This window comes from Ceratosolen solmsi, unplaced genomic scaffold (assembly GCF_000503995.2).
Source record: "Ceratosolen solmsi marchali unplaced genomic scaffold, CerSol_1.0 scaffold39, whole genome shotgun sequence".
NCBI lineage: Eukaryota > Metazoa > Arthropoda > Insecta > Hymenoptera > Agaonidae > Ceratosolen > Ceratosolen solmsi.
The window spans coordinates 4,376,260-4,382,103 of record NW_011948433.1 but is presented as its reverse complement, the minus strand read 5'-3'; positions in this window follow the sequence as shown (position 1 = coordinate 4,382,103).

The window sequence follows — 5,844 nt, the reverse complement described above, 5'->3', positions numbered from 1 at the left end:
CCCCACCCCACCCCCCACAGAGTTCGGCAATGCTAAGAAAGCAAGTAGATGCAAGTAAATTAAAGTAAAGCAGCCAGCTCACTTTTCCATTTCATTCGATATATATATAATTCAACTCTCGAGTATAATAAGCCTTTCATTTCTAATGGTCATATTTATTTATCTATACGGATAGTATATCCCTTTCTCAATTCTGCCGCTGATAAACATCGAATGGCCTCCTTAAGCATCTACAAAGAAATTCTCCATTATTGTTGAAAAGAAAAAAATTATTTGATAAATTGTTAATGAGCGATTAATTGTTAAATTATGATTGATTAATATGTACATTTTAATGTATTTTTTTGCAATAAACACTATACTTTTTATTCTTTATCGATCATTCGTTTATTCCAATTATCCAAATCGAGTGGAGTCCATAATCCAACGTAATTACTTACTAATCAAATACAATCATGTCTCATCCTTTATATTTAATATTACCACATTAATATTTTACAGACCAATTTGCCATTAAATAATTTATAAAATGAATTAGTGAACGAACATTATATGGAAATAATCTATAGTACGTAGTCCCATAATAGATTCGATTGTTAAGTAAATATATTTAATCTGTTATTATAGAAATATAATATATTTAATCTGTTATTATAGAAATATAATAAAAGGCAATTGGAAATGCGACGTGCAACGTCATTATTACGATTTATCAACATATTCAGCGTTAAATTTATCTACATTAAATTGCCTTAAATCAACTTATGCGATGTAGTGTTGTAAAATTAAATAAGCGCGAAGATCAATGTATTATATGTGATTATAAGTGAAAGTTGCGTATCGACCTTATCATCTTTTCAATTTTATGATTCATACATTTCGTGACGCATAGCGAGTGAAAATAAAATGAAAATCCAAGGAAGCAATATTTATTTTTTGAAACAAGCAAGCGAACAATCCTTTCCTTTTCAACCGTCGCGTAGCATTATATTTCCAGGATTGTTGCGGTTAACGTAAATACACGTTCTAGCACTTTATTTCCGTGAATCGATTTTCACTTCTCCGACGGCATTTCTTCTGTGGTGTATCGAGTTTGCAGATTCTTTTCGCACCAGCTCGTCCCCCTTCCTTTCTCGAAATATGAACAGTGGTGGCCGCAAGGAGCGAGCAGTACTCAGCCGTAATCTTTGGCAATCTAACATAGTAAACGTTCCAAGGTGATGATTTGCGACCTCCCTCGCGAGCTCGAAACTACCTCACTGCTCCCGGGTAAGAAAAGAATGAGATAAGCAAGACAGAGAAACAGTGAGACAGAGATAGAGACAGCGATAGAGAGAGATAGAGAGAGAGAGAGAGAGAATGGAACTGGTACGCACGAGAGAGAGAGAGAGAGAGTTTTTGGTCTCAAGCTTTAGATTCAATTTCGCAAGACGTCAGCGCCGTGGCTGACGTTCTGTCCGCCCACTTGCAGGAGCTCGCGTGATGTACGATCGCGCGTAGGCGAATATCAAAATAGTGAAGATTCTCTCTCTCTCTCTCTCTCTCTCTCTCTCTCTGTCTCTGTCCCTGTCTCTCTCTTTTGACGTTTTGCATTCGAGCGGCCGATCGCTCCAGGCTCCAAAACAACTGCAATGTAGACTCAAGCAGACAATATACGCCCTTTTTATTTCATCGCGCCTGCGTAATTCTCTTGTAACTGAAATATTAAGCTCCTAAATTTTGTAGCTCTAAGATTGGTGGTAGTAATGTTAGTTGAAAGGAAGGACCAAGTCTTTATTACTATATTAATGCGTACGAACGCGACATTATTAGGAGACAATACTAAATATTTGAGAGAGAATTTATATCGCTGCGCTTTAATAATATTGCGGATTTCACGATATTTATAGTGAATAGACGCTTTCGACTCGAGTCGCGGAATTGTTAAAAATAACAAGAGTTTACGTTTAACGAGTAAGAGTAACGAAATTCCAGTAAGATGCATCGACTAGTCTAATATGGCAGCTGCATCGCGAATTCAATAATAAAATCAGCGTCTTTCATCTCGTAGTATTAAAACTTGGTTGGAGAACGTGAATCAATTATAAGTATCGGCTGGTAAGGATAAAGAAGGAGAGAGAGAGAGAGAGAGAGAGAGAGAGAGACAGACAGACAGAGTAAGAGTGTGTGGCCGAGGGTTGGTAAACAATCGGCGCCAAGCGCACGCTCCCGCACGGTCTCATTAATAAAGCGGCAGCTCGTCATAAATTTCAGCGCATTATCGCGCACTACGATCGTATTTATCTAACGAATAATTATTTTCGATTATCTCTGCAAAGTAGGAGGATGTGATGTATACTCCCTGGCAAACAAAGATCGCCGATTAACACGCGCTTGCGACCCCGCACATCCGCGCGGATTCGTTGGTCCATTGTTTAAGGGTTGAGGGCCAATTGGAGAAATGACCAGGGCGAGTACGGAATCGTTTAATTATAATCATAATTCGATAGAAAGTCGAAGGGTCCGCGCGCTTTCGTTACCTCCCGTAATTATCGGTTTCAAACCGAGTCTCGAGGCTGCGATGCATAGCGCGACAAGGGATGCATTTTCCATTGGTTCTCTCGGTCTCGTCGACCTCGAGAGCCGTGGCCGTCCAATAGCCCCAGGATTTATTTTCCGCAAGATTCGCCGAAACAGCCTCGTGGCTCGTTCTCGTCGCGGCCCGCGGAATCCTCGGATTGTGAAAGCGCCCAGCCATCCCTCGCCGCCCCCCTCCCCCATCACGACAGCCCGCGAACGTTTCGTTAATCGTCCATGGCGCGGATCTCGTTAAGAGTCGAGCCCGGTCGTGAAAAACCGTAAGATAAAGGGTCGAGGCTTAAAAGATGTGGCGGGCGCGTGCAGCGGCACTCAACAATTTTCGTCGGGCCATTATTTACGAGAAGCAGGTACGGGGCCCGGGACTCGCGTGCGGGGGTCGCCATGTGCAGTCAAGGGTTGAGCCTCTCATTACCGCGTAGCCCTCGGGGGTTGGACTCCCCGGCTCCGGACGCGCGTAATCGAATTTCGAAAGTTATTGCCAGGCACACATTGGCGCGAACCCGCGCCCGAAAGGGATACGGCGCACTCGTAAAAAGGAGCCCTCCCTCTACCTCCTCCAGCAGCTTCTCCTCCTCCTCCTCCTCCTCTTCCCAGCTCCCATCCTCCCGCTCCTGCCACTGGACCTCGTCCTCCTCCACCCAACCCTGCGCGCCCGAGAAAACACACGGCATTAATCATGTTTGAAATGCAAGAGCTTCGGGAATGGGATTCCTTTATGGGGCTTTACCGTTCCATCTCTCGATTCTCAAGGGATCGACCGCTTCACCTCGGACTTGTATGTTTTTAAGGATATTTTTAATTGGTACTAAAAAGCAGCGGACAGTAAACAGCTTTGTGTTGAATGATCTGTTGAATTTTAAGTTCGAAATTGTAATTTTCGCTCGTTTTATTTGTTTGCTCGCCTGCTTGCAAGATGTTGCTCAGGTAGGTTTCAACCGCCTCAAAATCACTATAGCTTCCAACATCCCTTTATTTATAGCTGCTTTCAATTTCAGACAGACAGACAGACAGACAGACAGACAGACAGACAGACAGATATATATATATATATATATATATATATATATATATATATATATATATAGAGAGAGAGAGAGAGAGAGAGAGAGAGAGAAAACAGACTACAGGTAGAACGTTTCGATAAGTCATTTTCATATTCTTTTTTAAATCATCGACATTATCGGCAGCAATAATTTTTATTGATCAAATATGTACATCTCTCTAATTCTATTGGTATTACATTGGTATACATACAATATTTTCCTTTTATCGAGCACATTGAAAACTGTAAGAACGTCACGTTGAACCGTAGCACGTTCTAGGCTATGACGTATGATTCGATGTTTTTCAATTTATCTATTATGTAATAATGGCTTGGAATTCTATTGTTTGGATTAAATAATTTTATTGATAGTCAATGCACGGCAATGTAATTTGTGAGATTAATGAGATTACTTTAATATTAGCTTATCGCTGAATTTAATTATTTAGGGATCAAGAATTGTTTGAAATTTTATATCATATGCTCTTTATTCAGAGTAGATTTATAGATAAATTACGAGTTAGTTAATGTGGTCGAATTATAAGCGTATTAATAACAGAATAAATATTTCAAACAATGATATTGAATTTCATAACGAAAAGTTTATATTCGTGCTATGAGCAAACGTGAGAAATGTATGGAAATAACAGAACATACGAACGATTCAAAATTACGTGTTACAAGCAGGTTTCGTCGTTTGGTAAATTAGCGGCCAACATTGGCCGTATATACAGTTTGGATAAATTCACTTTTTTAACATTTAAACGATCGTCGCGATCGCCGATTAATCTAGTGATCGACTGAAGAATCGCTGTAAATTAGCGAGCCTGTACCTTAATTATCATAATGAGGTACAAGTAGCGACACAAAATAAAAACTTGAGTAGTGAAAACGATTTTATAAAATTACGCGACTGAAGAATATTTAAGGGCAAATAAAGTTTTGCAGTCTGTTCATATCGGCTCACAATTATTACAAAATTTCATCTCCACTTGATAATAATACTCTCTCAAAACCTTCGTTTGTCATTAAAATCTTTATTAAATCGGATATTACATTAGCTTCGATTACTTTTGACTTAATCCCATAGGCCACCTGCACATTATAATGATCGAATATGTTATTTGCCGCGAAAGGTTTGTAATGTATTATTACTTGATTATTGGGTGGTGGGAGGGGGGGGGGGAGGAGGGTGGAGAAAAAGTTCATCCCGAGAGAATCGTCCTCAATAGAAGTGTTGGAAGAAGTGGGATAGTTAAAAATATGCCAGCCTTATGGATTCCGAAGAACGGAATAAAAGAAAGTAGGAAGTAAGTAAGTAAGTAAGTGAGTAAGTAAGAGACACATTGCGAATGATTGGAGTAATATTTATTCGGCCTGTAGTCGAGAAGTGAGAAATCTTGCGACGATCGCGATAACGAGACAGCGAGCAGTGTTCAACAAAAAATCCTCAAAGCACGTACCGTTGCGAGACTACTTTTTTCTCTCAACGAGGCGTTGATTAATCACCACGAGATATAAAATGCGTCGGAGTGTTGCTTCGAGTCGAATGTTGAAAATGGCCTGTACCTTGGGACATGGAGACGTCGAAAAATATCCACCGACGAACAGTACGGAGCTTGAAAGTGTTAACTAACGATCCTGGAGAGGCCCGTGGTGTACACGATTTCCGGTAAACGACGTCTTTTTTCAAAAGTGATGATTAATATTCTATAAAGTAAAATTAAATGAGAGTCGTCCTCGTCGCCTCGTCTGGCAGCTGATATAACGAGAAATCCGCAAAAATATGCAGCACCAATGTTATTTATCCGACTCCGTTAACATGTGGAACCCAACTTAATCATCGTAATTCCTGCTTCGAGAGCGATTTGTACATTTTAATTGACTTGGCGATGAGGTCACTCTTTAATTTTTCGTTTTTTCATGTTTCTTTTCTCACTCTCTCTCTCTCTCTCTCTCTCTCTCTCTCTCTCTCTCTCTCTCTCTCATACTCTTACTCATTTGTATTATCTCTTCTAGTACGCTTTCTCATCGACAATGGAATCGTGTTGCGCCTAATGGCTTCGACAATTGTATTTTGATTATACATTATTCGAGGGAACGGCGAATGGCGATAATCGCTCGAGCGTGAAGGGACAAGGGAGGAGAAAGGTGAGAAAGGCGAGCCCACGATCATCCCTCGAAGATTGACGTCTAATTGATCGTTACTTCTCCTTTTATCC